Source organism: Struthio camelus, chromosome 11 (genome assembly GCF_040807025.1).
Source record: "Struthio camelus isolate bStrCam1 chromosome 11, bStrCam1.hap1, whole genome shotgun sequence".
Classification (NCBI taxonomy): Eukaryota; Metazoa; Chordata; class Aves; order Struthioniformes; family Struthionidae; genus Struthio; species Struthio camelus.
In genome coordinates, this window is record NC_090952.1 from 20,326,201 (window position 1) to 20,339,400 (window position 13,200).

The 13,200-nt window shown below is 35.4% G+C and overlaps 1 long non-coding RNA gene across 1 annotated transcript in view; it reads left to right on the forward strand.

Annotated features, from left to right (window-relative positions):
• The window catches only part of LOC104138984 (uncharacterized), a 36,645-nt gene extending 23,674 nt beyond the window's left edge, over positions 1-12,971 (forward strand). Inside the window, exon 4 of the long non-coding RNA XR_693020.2 lies at positions 12,075-12,971. This is a non-coding gene — a long non-coding RNA (uncharacterized lncRNA). The remainder of the gene's footprint in view (positions 1-12,074) is intronic.
• The last annotated feature ends 229 nt before the right edge of the window (positions 12,972-13,200 follow it).

The following is a 13,200-nucleotide window of genomic DNA, read 5'->3' on the forward strand; positions in this document are numbered from 1 at the left end:
GCATAACATTAGGCTTCTAACACAGTCTGCTCACTCTGCCTCCAATATGTCAATAATGTATTTTCTAATTAAATTAATTAAAACCAACTTCTGTTATTGCAGTGAAAGGGTAATGCAAATCCACAAAAAGAAGAATGGCTGACTTCTTTACAAATATAAAAGAACAATATTGGAGAAATTAATGTAATCACAAAAGAATTAATTCTTCACGAGAGGAAAATTATGAAGACCTCTCCCATTTCAAAACACTGGAGGTCGCAGCTAATTATCACACATTATAATTTGTCTTAATTGTAACGTAGGGAAAAAAAATCCCTAAAATGAATGAGTGGCTGCTTCTTTCTTTCATATAGAGCAAAAGCAGGTTGTGGGTTTCCCAGCAAAGATTAAATGCTCGCTGATTACGCACAGAACGAGCCGGTTGTGCAGCATTGTCCTCTTCGCCGCCTATCTGACACCAGCTCCCCGGGATCAAAGCCGCTCCAGAATACCATGGGGCACAACACTAGAAGGGCCTGTGTGGCTTGCAAGGAGAGCTGGTTTATGCAGCAGGTTGCCATAGCAACGTGCCCCAATTTACATAGTGAATAGCTGCATAAGTTAATGTGACTCAATGTGAGCATTCACTCCCAGCCCAAGATTTCAGCTTGTTAGTGTAAGACAGGCAGAACACGCAGAAGTCTGAGGCTGATACGTACGCATAGCCGTTGAAGGACTGGGGCCTTACACAAAGAGTCTCTCCTTGCAGTTTGTATCTTAAGTCTATTCCTTGCTCTCAAAGCAAGAGCTAGCTTCAAACCTAGCTTGCCTAAATGAAGTAAGTCCCTTTTCTGTGAACTTCGCCTGCACAATTAAATACAAACTTAGCCAAAATCTTCCTCTCTCTTCCACCTACTCTGTGTAAAAACACCTCATTTTTTTGCGGGGCGTTTGAGAATAAAAGTCGGATTCTTTCACATGAGCCTTGGGACGTCTTCGGTCCTTTCTTGATTACTTAATTCAGACCGATAACACAACTTCAGAGTCTCACTTCTAATTTGCATTTTACTCTAAATAATTTATCATAATAACTGTTAAAAGTCTGGACAAGGGGCCAGACATCATCTCCTCAGTTTTGGATTACTATTGGGTCTAGTCTTAATCAAGAACTATTAATGAGTAACATGCATTAATCTCACTTATGCACTTTTGTAACTATACATGCACCTACACATATTTATAAAGGCAAATTTCAGCGTATGAAGGAGCTACGGAAACAAGGCTAATCAACTTTGCAAATGCGTGAAAAAGAACCAATGATTAGGCAGACGTTTTTTCCAAATCTGGGTATTATTGTAGATTGCAACCAAAACACACGGTATTGCGGAGGACAAAAAAATCATACTGGGATGTATAAACAGGAGTTAATACTCGTAAGAGATAGGAAGTGCTCCTTATTTACTCAGCATGGGTGGAATTTCTGTTCAAACAGGAGTTTCAGATATCATGTTCCAGGAGAGCATTGAGGCAGATGGGTGGTCAAGAGAAATATCATGTACTAGAAAAGACAGAGTTAGGCGCTATTTAGCTAAAGGGAAAGCCTGAGCTCTTTAAGGATTAAGAGGTTCTTGAAAAGAGGAAGGAAATAAAATCTGGTTTTCATGTCTGCCAGTTTAAATAGCAGTCAGAAAACTTCACGTTAGACCTGGAAAGGAATGGGAAACCTTTCTCTCAGTAACAGTGACACGCCACACTATGAAAGCCTCGAGCTACTGCAGGGTCTCCATCAGGGGAGTTCTGTAGGAATATGTTAGACAAACTTTTGCCAGGAACAGCTGAGTACAGTTAATCCTGCCCAAGGAACAGGCAACAGGATACTTCTGCTGAAGTTCTCTCAGGCCCTAGTACCTCATATTTTGTACACCAAAAATTGAATATGGTACTGATAGGGAAAGTGAAGATTTTTCTCCCAGGAAGCTTATTTATTTATTTAAACTCAAGTAAGTACTGGGACAATCATAAATAACTTTCACCTCATCATACCACAGGGACCTAAATACTCCTTAAGTGAGGAAAGGAGAATCAAGAGTCCAAAGGGAAAATTCTGAAAACTAATTTACATGAGCTAATTATTCCCTTAGAGTGTGAAATGAGTATTGACATTTCCTCTTCTAAAACTTATCACATTATTTTGGATCATCTTTACTCAGAATTATATGGAATTATATTATGTTGACTATATTAATTTATTGCCATTCAAAGATAATTTATTGATCAGCCACACAATAATAAGTATGCTGTCTCATAGTGCAGGTAAACAGTCTGGTCTGTTCTACAGCATAGCTTTTCAGACCAGAAGTCTTAATCATAATAATGACAATTATAGTAATTTTGCATTATCTGCTGATGCTTTTACATCAAGCTTTATAAATGTTTTTTTGAGCAACAAGCAAGACTTACGTTACTGATAGGATCCCACAACTGAAGGGAAGATTTTTTAGCTCTGAGCTAAGAGGAAGTTCTAAACTGGTAATATTCTTATTCCTCTCTGCTCAAAGATCTGAAAAGGTACTCCACTCAATTACATTTACAGGAAACTCTCCTTTAGCTGAAGTGATTTTTTCTAAACTTCTAGATGTTCTTCTAACATGATCCCAGATTCTTCTCTAGCCAATAATTGTGCTCTAAATGCATTCATTTAGAAAAGTAACTATGTCAAACGTATAAAAAGAAGTGGGAAATTTTCTTTTCCTACAGATGCATAAAAAAAAAGTTTCTTCTTATCTTTGAGTTTAGAAATATTCAGATATTGGCCTAGAACCATATCCTCAGTATGTGTAATTTTTTTGAGGAATTCTGCAATACTATCTGGAGTATAGAAAAAATAGAAGGGAGAAAATATGTGATCTAGTTACAGAACTGGGAAATACTACTAGTTACCTCCACCTTCGTCAGTGAATTTCAGAACATATGATAATTGCAAGATTTAGAATCAAGATTTTGAATCGATCAATCTTTCTTACCAAAAAGAACGAAAGTAAAACAAGCAGAAAGATTATTTCTCCTCACGCCTCTTTTTTTTTTTTGACAAAGTAATCTGAAAAGAACAGTGTCCATGCAATAAATAAAAATGTTGAAGTTATTTTAAAAGTAATTTCTATGCAAATAATTTGTAATCTCAGAAGAAAAGACCAAAGGGAGATCTTGTTGTTATACCTATTCTTCAAATAATAAACTTCAGACAAAGAATGGAAAAATAATTTACCTAACTGGAAAAAGAAGAATCTAGATTTCTGAAAACTTAACCAGTGGCAATTTAAATAGGACTTACTTTCTTCTAAGTCCAGGCAAGCAATTTCTACTATTTAATTACTGCAATGCAATAAAGAAGAAAGTATCTTGTTTCCTAGTCTTAGTATTCTAAAAACTTCTGGAAAATGAACAGCTCTTATCTGATATACAAGGTATTGAACAAATCAGCACTTTTGCTCAGGCTTCCTTAAATCTATTTATTTCTCTTAGTAAATAACATATTTAAATGTGAGTACATGGGAGTACACACAAAATACAGGTTTTTTTCCTAAGATAAATAAATCTTTTAAAGAGTCACTGCAAGATCACACTATATTGTTATTAACAAATTGTACTGTTGATCTGCAGATCCATGTTCTGCATTAGATGTCTGGAAAAGGAATGTGGTCTTCTCTTTTTAGTTTTCTTCTAATAAATACTTTATGCATAGCTTGAAGGTTCATGGGCAGGAGACTATCCAGTGTCTAGTCTCATGAAAGTCTGATTAAATAATAACTAACTCAATCACAGACCCTAAAGGATACTGAAAATATATGCAATATATATATACTGGAAAATGTAATATTTAATAGAATACAGCTCTGCTTTCAATACTGCTGGAACAAACATGCAATGTTTCAGTGGTGGGAAACAGATATTACTGAGACAAAAAGCTATCCATCTTTGAAAAGCTTTGTCATAAGAAGAAAAGGCTGAAATAGCTGTGGCTTATTACAAGCAAACTTAATAAGATTTTAATTGTTACAAGTCATGAAAAGAAGAAAAGATTTCTAAATTGCACACTTTTTCTAGAGCACAGGTACAACTCCTGGTATATCAATAGCCCATGGGCACAATATATTAAATGACTTATTAAACTTGCATGATATAGCTTTATTTCCTAGCAACACTGTGGTAATCTATTGTCTTCTGTTATAGGAAGCAATGCTACAGAAAAGTGCTTACAATTCTCAAATTGCAAAATTTAATTTTCAAATTGAAAGAAGCATAATGAGCTTCATGAACTCCTCATTCTTCACATGCAGGCTTAGTTACAAAGATAACATAGCAAAACAGATTAGAACAAGCAAAAAAGTTGTTTTAAAGAATTCTGATTTAGTAAAATATCATCTTTCTCTTGACCAATAGGCATTCAAGGGAGTCTTTTAAAGAACAAAGCAGGATCAAGCTAACCACCCATTCTCCTCTCTGATCTTAGAAAAACTATGAAATGATACGCTCTTTGCTGAACATGGGTGAAGGAACACTAATCATATTGTAATTATTGTATCTCATATAAAAGCAGCTCACTGTTGAGATGTGCATCTATATATAACCTATTTCTTATATTTTGCACAGGGCTATGATTCTACTGTAAAAGTACTGCTCTTGTATGAGAATATCAGGGTGCAAAGGGGAAATGACTGAAAGAAAAATTAGCAAAATGAGAACCAGAGGTGCCAATCAAATTACAGGAAAATCCTTATAATAGTAGATAAACTCTGAAAAATTACTATGTCTGAGCTTTTGAGCCCAATTTTAGAAGAAACAAGACTAATGGAGCAGATCAGTTTTATTCTACACACCAAAAACTTCAGCTTTGCTTCTGTGTGAATCTCACTGATTGGAAATTTTGAAACCTGATCACTTCCACAGATCCAGTCCAACAGAATCAAAACAGAAAGACCACAGTACTTTCCAGTAAACTACTGTGAAGGCTACCTCTGCTTAAACTAACCATATCAACCAACCAACCAAGTAGTACCCTGAATGTGGTGTAAAAATAGACATAACAGAAAATTCCGTTCTACACATTTTTCTGTATTAGTGATTTCAGAAGATATTCCATCACAAGTGGTTAATTCTGTTTTGAATTATTTTTCCTCACTTTTTGATCAGTTTTATCAGCAGACATTTACTGAGAAGAAAAACCCAGTCCTCGAAGGTAGTTTAGCCTTGACCTTCTTTCTCACAAAAAGACTAAAAAACCTAAAGACTTGTAACTCAAAAGTTAGGTTTTATTAGAAAATAAATCAGAATAATTACCTATTTTTATAGATAAAATTCAAAACAGCTAAGTAAGACTGGGTAGAACTACAAAAGCAACTTAAAACTGCCCAAGTATGTCCTCACTTGCAGGCTGGTTTCAGTCCATGATGCTCCTTCCTGAATAGTAGTAAAATTTTAGCAATCCTTGCTGATCCAGGAAGGTTATTTAGAAAGTCTTTGAGGCCTGGAAATCTTTTTCCTCCTCTGCTTAGTCTTAAGATACTCTGTGAGTGCCTAGCTTCTTGCTGTGACCCTTTCTCTCTCTTCTGCCTGGCATAATCGCCCCAGACAATGCTCAGTGCTTGCCCAGGCAAGGGAGAGTCTGCTCTCTCTCCAGACAGGGTTACCTTGCCTGATTACTACTTTAAAAAGGAAATAACATGCAAATTTAGAAAAAAGCACTCACTGCAACTTGACTCATTCATATACACACACACACACACACAGGAACACTATTTACAGTGGGGCTTGGAATCTATTTTCACAAATTAATTATAATTTCTTCAAAGTGTTATTAAAAACAAGATAAGTTTGAATAAAACTTGATAAATTTCAATAACTGTCTTTCCTGTGACATGCCAACACATAATTGAAAAAAACCCCAAGAGAGGAAAGAGTTTACTTTTCCCACGATAGGCATTTCCTTCTGGTTATGCTGTGACAGCTGGAAAGTGAGCCTTAATTTTTTTAGAAGCGGATTTAATTGCTTTGGAGAGTAACTTTAACATATCACTTCAGAAATGCCCCAAAGCTACAAGTAAACCCACTGTTAGCCAAAGAGCTTCTTATTTGTACGCTTCTTAGTTTAGGGCAATGGTTACCAAATTATTTTTCCAATACCTTACTAAGTATTCCACAAGTGGCCCCCAAATCTATCCCTCTTGGAACATTTTCAATTAAAAGTGGGATGGATAAGGATCTATGACAGTCTGAGAACTTTTGATGGTAGATAATGGGCTATAATCCAATAAATTTGGGAATCAGTCGTTTAAAGGTTATCCTAGCAACATGGATAATCCATCAACTCTAAAGAGTTCTAAGGAAATACATTGTTTAAAATATGATAATGATTTTTAAAGACGTGGTAAGAATCCTTTTCTGAAAAAGATAATAATTCTCAGCTGGAAAGTAGCTTATCTTAAATGAGGCAAATATAGTTCATAATTAACAGTGATTTACCTTCACTGAGAATACCAAAAATTTTAAACTTTTTCAGTTGTAAAAACTTTTCTAATTATCCAAATATGACAGCTGTATGTTTCCTATTACATGCAGTTCTTGGATAACTGTGTGCTAGATATTTCACACCAGAAGGTAAGGTATCTCTAGAGACAGCTATATCTTCTGGAGGCATATCATTAATTTTCAAAAAAAAAAAAAATTGTATATTTAAGGAAATCAATGTAAGGGAACAATTGCTTTGGATAGGGAAAAATTATGCTGTATTTTTTCCCCATAAGTATAAAAGTTACAGGGCATACATACATACATTTTGAAATTTAATCACCTTGTATTTCATATATTTCTTATGTCTTGATAACTGCTTTCCACTAGTTTTGTAGAGCTGTTCTTTATTTTTACTTTTTTGTTTGCTTGTTCAAAGTAGTAGGACACAAATGTTAATTCATTAGTAATGCAACTCAAGAATAAGGTGCGTATGTACATGTCTAATCTATCAGTATAGACCTACTGTTTATGAAATATGTGATTCAATTATTATGCAATGATGGCTTGTCTTCTGGCATCTTACAGCTAGTTCTTGTAATAACCAATACTATTAAATATTCATTAACTAGTAAATAGACCCTGTCTTATAGGCTGAATTTATTCATAATTATTTCCTCCTTCTTCTCTGTAAAACAGCAAAAGGAAGCTAGAACGGAGAGGACAAGCTCAATATGGTGAAATTATACATAAAAGTACATCAGTGGCATTCCAGGGAAACAAAATATATAAATATGACTGGTGGAGTACAGTTATAGTTCTCAAAAGATGCAGTTACTGGATCTGGAATGAAAGAGTTTATCCAAAAAAACTGGTACAGAAACCCAATATCCAAACACTAGAATATCTAACAGTAGTAATATATGAAGAGAGATTACTTAAAGGATAAAATAAAGAAATCAGAATAGTTCTAATAAAAATTAAAACTTTGTGCAGAGCAACAAGTGTAGTTTTACAGATACTTTACTAGCTGTAGGAAATATTTCTCACAGATGAGGACTTGATACACTTTACATCTGGCAAAAATTCTGTTCAGAGAAGGAAAGGAAAGGAAGGATTTTGTACAAATCTGTTTCTACTTGTTCAGAGGTTTCTAAGTGTTTTTCTGTGACTATTGAATGAAGCAATTTGACAGAATAGGAAGTTCACTAATTTTAAATCATTACATCTCATACACATATTAAGAACTTATAAAGAGGACACACACACTTTCAAGAACACTTGAATCTGAACAGTAATAATCCATTATGGTAAACGTGTCTTAACTAGCTGGTAAAGTTAACGCACAACCTATTGACATAAGTCACAATGAAATTAACCACAGGTAAATCCAAAGAAATGAAACTGAAGAAGTTAGGATGCAAAAAGAATTATTTAACAGCAAGGAAGTAAAAGGGGCAGCAATTTAATAAATTAATTGGGACATGATACATCATATGTCAAATAGTAACAAATAGGAATGTCAAATAGGAATAAAGTTTTTCATCTGCTATTTATTTTGTATCTAAAAATCAATGACTTCCTATAGAACTTTGTGCTAAATCCCATATTATTGAACTTGTACATCCAACCTAAATACTCCAGGAAGTTTCCCTGCTGAGATAACACTGATCTCAGTAGTCAAATCTGATTGACTTCTGGCCTGAAGATCATGCAACAGGCTGACAGTCGTGCTTGCTGAACAATGCCAGATGACACCTTCATTTGAGAATGGTCAAAACAGTGACACAAGCAGCTTAACTATGACAACCCGGACACAAAAACATCTAACTAAACTTTTTTCCAGCAATACACTACGCTGCATATCCATTCCTTGCTCAGCGACAGAGAGAACCAAACTAACTTCACTGTTGGGTACTCAGAGTTGGTAACACCTGAAACTTGAGACTGTGGTGATTCCTATATTCCAGCTTGCCATACCAGTAAAGTCATACTGACATCCCTGATAGTCACAAGAAGTTATCATCAGTCTTACCAATTTCCCTGCTTTCTGACCTTTAAAGTTACAATCATCTTACATTACATAGTGGATTTATAATATCTGCATAAGGCATAAGAAAGCTCCTGCAGTATTAGGTTAAAGCGTATATAGACAGTGGTGGCTGAAATGCTAACACCTCTAAATAAAAATAGCCTAAAAATATATGTAAAGGATATATGAACAATTCTGGTAAGGTGTGCACTGTGATATTCAGGCCCATTTATTAGTTTGTATTTTGCATGAGGGAATTTAGTAACTAGCTGTGAAATATAACTCCACTGAAATGTTACATTTGCTAGATACAGGTAGTTTCTTTACAGCTATTTATAGAGAACATAATTTTAATAATCTTATTCGTCTTTAACTCAGTATGGTGTGTCCTTATGTCTCTTGTACAGGAGAATGTCATTCAGACTCTGAATTTTTTGTAATGAACTTACATGTTTCTATGTTGTTACGTTCCGGGCCAGCAGGAGCTATACTTGATTACAGCTCTGTAGGACTCAATGTGCAGATACAGTTTGCTCTGTTCATTCGAATTCAGTAAAATGAACTACTAAAATCTTCAATCTAGGAAATCAAGGTCACCTTGCTACAAGTTAAAACAATGGAAAACACACAGTAAATGCAGCATACCATGAAAATTCATATGGTGATACTTATATTACGGGCATGAAGGGCTTTCTGCACTACATTTAACTGTCATTCTACCAAATTTCAAGCACTGCAGCAGATTAGTGATCACAATTGCTTCAATACTTTTCTATCTATTATATAAGATCATGCTACTCCCCTTTTCCTACAGCACAGGCAAAGAGAAAATGACTATTCATCTCACAGTAACAGTCTAAATTTACTATCTAGATATTACAGGAAAAGTAAACCAATATCTCACAGGACAACCAATGAATATCTTATTTCTAGGAGGAATTTTGTTCTAATTTTACCTTTTACTACCAGGCTAATTTCTAATGCTTAACTTTTTTGAAACAATTGAGGATATAGTTTCAAACATATAAAATGGGAATTAAAGAATAAAAATCCACTAATTCATAACCATACACTCTATGTAAAATCCAAACAAACCCAGCTCATCCAGAGTGGTTTCTTTTCTTTGCTAAGCCTTCTCCTGCATTTGCTGTAGCATATTATTTTTAGTCTCTCTTCATACACAAGTCTTTCCATGACCACAGTTACTTCTGTCTCCATGTCTGGACTCTGTCTGATAAACAGACTGTACTTGTAATTCCTGTTTCATCTGTCTCTTGGATGATACTGTTAATAGCTCAGCAGTGAAACTATCTCTAGCCACCTACTATCTGAACATCTATAAGCCACCATCATTTGTCTCGCCTTATTAGCACTTGAACAGTCAACGCGAAAAAAAAAATCACAGGGCCCAGATAGTTGGAACAGAATTCATAATCTACTTTGACTGGATTCTCAGAAACACATGACTGTAGTTAAAAAGTAGTATAGCAAAAGCTCAATAAACAGTAGACCATATCGGCTAATATGCTTCAGACAGAACAAAGCCATCAAATTGAAACTGATGGATTGGCATGAAGTGAACAAAAGGAGCCATCAAAGCTAGTTCAAAGAGAATTTACACATTTGCCATGTATTCTGAGATACATATTTGGCAATATCAATCTTTCACTTCATGTGTTGAGTTGCAAATACCAGATTTGTGGTCACCGATTTTTTTTTTTTTTTTTTAAAGAGATTTCATTATGGCAAGAAATTGTTTTAATCACTCTGGCCAGCCAGCTGCAGTACGCTATTCATATGGATGGTTATGAATTATAATCCATACGGCATCCAGCAATGCAGCAACTGTTGAATAATACAATGTTTAATTTCTTAGCACGTATGACCTTATTACAGCAGACATGTATCAGCTCCAAATAAAAAAATGCAAAACCAAAAGTTAATCTCTCATTTAGAATTTAGAGGCTTCTTTGATAAATTACTAACATTATACTTTTTCTTTTTCCAACATTCAATAAGGGAAAGTGTGGTCCTGCATAATCCATAATTCAAGTGGATTCTGCCAGTGGCACACCATGCCCTGCCTGGGTTACCCTATGCCATTCGCTGCCTCCCTGCTCCAGACGCAGAGGCCGCTTGCATGCCAATGGCCGTAGCAGGTAAATGGCATCGCGCTTGAAGGGGTCAGAGAACACCATCATAAATTTGGTTTCAGTTTAGATGGTGACACACGAATAAAAATCAAGGATAAAACCTGTTGTACCAGAAGAGACTGGTTGGCCATTTTTGTAAATGTTAAACATGAGCTTGCATGACAAACATTGAAAACCATTTTTCCTGTGAAGGCCGTGATCTTGAGTATTGCTTAGCAAGTTTTTAAGCAAAATGTACCCACTATTTTAACTCATTTTCACCCTGTGTAATAGCTATTTCAGAGCAATGTTAAAAAGCTGTAGCATATCGGCTGAAGAACAGAAGCTCTCTACAAGCTTTCCAATTAAAAAGTTTTAGAAGCATTAAAAAATAATCATGTGCAGTGTGGAAGGGCCATACCTTGGTCCTTATTTACATATACACACAATTGTTTGGATAAATAAAATAGCTGATGGAGGAAATGGGCGAAACACAAACACTTATAGAGTTGAAAGGAATGGCAACAATCTGGACAGGAAAACACAGCAATGGTTAGGAAGGAGTTCCCAGATGTTGGATAACAAAGCAGACTCTGGTGAAATATAGTACCAGCATAATTTAGAGGCCGTATGGATACTTTCAGTGGAGCTGAAGAACTAATTTAATACCTGGACCTTAAATATAAAGTTGTTGTTGATACTTCCAAATTTTATTGCGTGTTTATCTGAACTGAAATTTACTAATTATATAGGGATTTGAATGGTGGCTTCAAGCTGCACTTCTAAATCCTGTTAAATCGCAATGGAAAGCTGCGCTTATACTTAAAGACCAAACACATAAAGCAGGTGTCTGGAATCTTTGTTCTTTTTTCAATTTCTAAATAAGCTGTTTGCAAATGTTGAGCATCTATGAAGAAAAATAAAATCTATTGAGCAGCCTTGGAATAATAAAGCAATAACTTTTTTTATCCTATTTCTTAACTAAATATTATTTTATACCCAGAGTAGCCCCGGCAAATCCCATGTTTTTACCAGTGCTAGCTGTAATTTGGACACATCAAAGGAACTTATTTAATGAAAACTCTATTGGGATCTGTCAAATCAGCTGCCAAATTATGTCAGCATGTCATTAAAACATAATCTTAGTGTCTTATTGGACATTTTGGGCAGACATCTGAAAATTAAATTAGGTCTGGGATCATGGACCTGTTACTTTAAATCCCAGTCACAGGGCTAACTCCAAGAGTTCACCATCACAGAAGTCATCATTTTAAAGGAAACCTTTCAAAACACTGAGTTCTCTACATTTTTTTTCTTTTTTTAATGCCTTAAATATGAACAAACAGCAGAAGAAGCTGGGAACTGCAAGTTGGTTGCTATATAAATAAGAGGTGTACTCTTTAGTGATGAGTTCTTTTCATCCTTAGGGAAAAAGACTTCAATGATACTTTACTGGACGGTATCCCAGCTGAAACACATAGGAGATGCATAGACTGCAAGACTCAGCTGGTGTAAGGATGTGAGCTCATGAGCAATTTATCACTAAGTTAGCTTGGGCAACCATTTCCTTTTCCTCATGATAAATGTAAAGTAACAGTACTCCAAGAATGGTTACTATGCCAAGGTAAGGTTTTCCAAGTGGGTACGATCAGACTCCAGTAACAGCTCTCACACCTGCAGCCAGCGCAGAGCCTGGCCTCAAGAGTGGATGTGTAACTGCACCACTGCAACTGAAGCCACCGAGAAATCAGCATCTGAGGGATTCCAAAACCTTTCGAATGGCACAGAAATGAGTGCAATTGCATTCACTCAAGCTCTAAGCATCTGGAAGCAGGTATTTTTACTTCAGGGAAACTATGCAGTTCTCAATCATCACTTTTTCTTTCTTTCTTTTTTTTTTTTTAAATCTCCCTATAAGCTGGTTATGATTGAATGCATAAGGCCTCCTAGGAAAAGACATCACTTTTGAGTTACAGAGGCACTTATCAAAATTGTCAGTATTAAGGTTCTGTCCATGATATACCAATTTTCCCGAGGAGAAGAGTATATCTGAATATTCAGCTGATTTTATTCAATCAGTTCTCTTAGGCCGTGCTCACATCCTTTGGGGTATTTGATTTTCATGAACATTTGAGTGACTAACTTATTGGTATGCACGTTTGTGTAAAGTTAATTTCAAAGTACTATGCACCAGTATTTGCAGAAGGAAAGTAAAATCCACACACGAAAGCATTTGTGCTGGAAGGGCTTACTGCTGTGGGACTTATCTGATTTACCACAAAATCCCAACCTCCAGCAGTCAATAGCTACTGAACTACTCATGATCTCTGGAGTTCAACATTATTTCAATAACTTGATTTTTTAAACTATTAACATTTGTAAAAAAAAAAAAAAAAAAGTCTTATCATAAACAACAACTAGAAATTTTTAAAGTGAACATAATAACCACTTAGCGCCGCTGAATTTAAGGAACTATAATCTCAGCAGATACATTGTTCGTGGAGAATCAGATATGTAGAAGTCTGTTGACCAAGGTTGTTTGTTTGTTTGTTT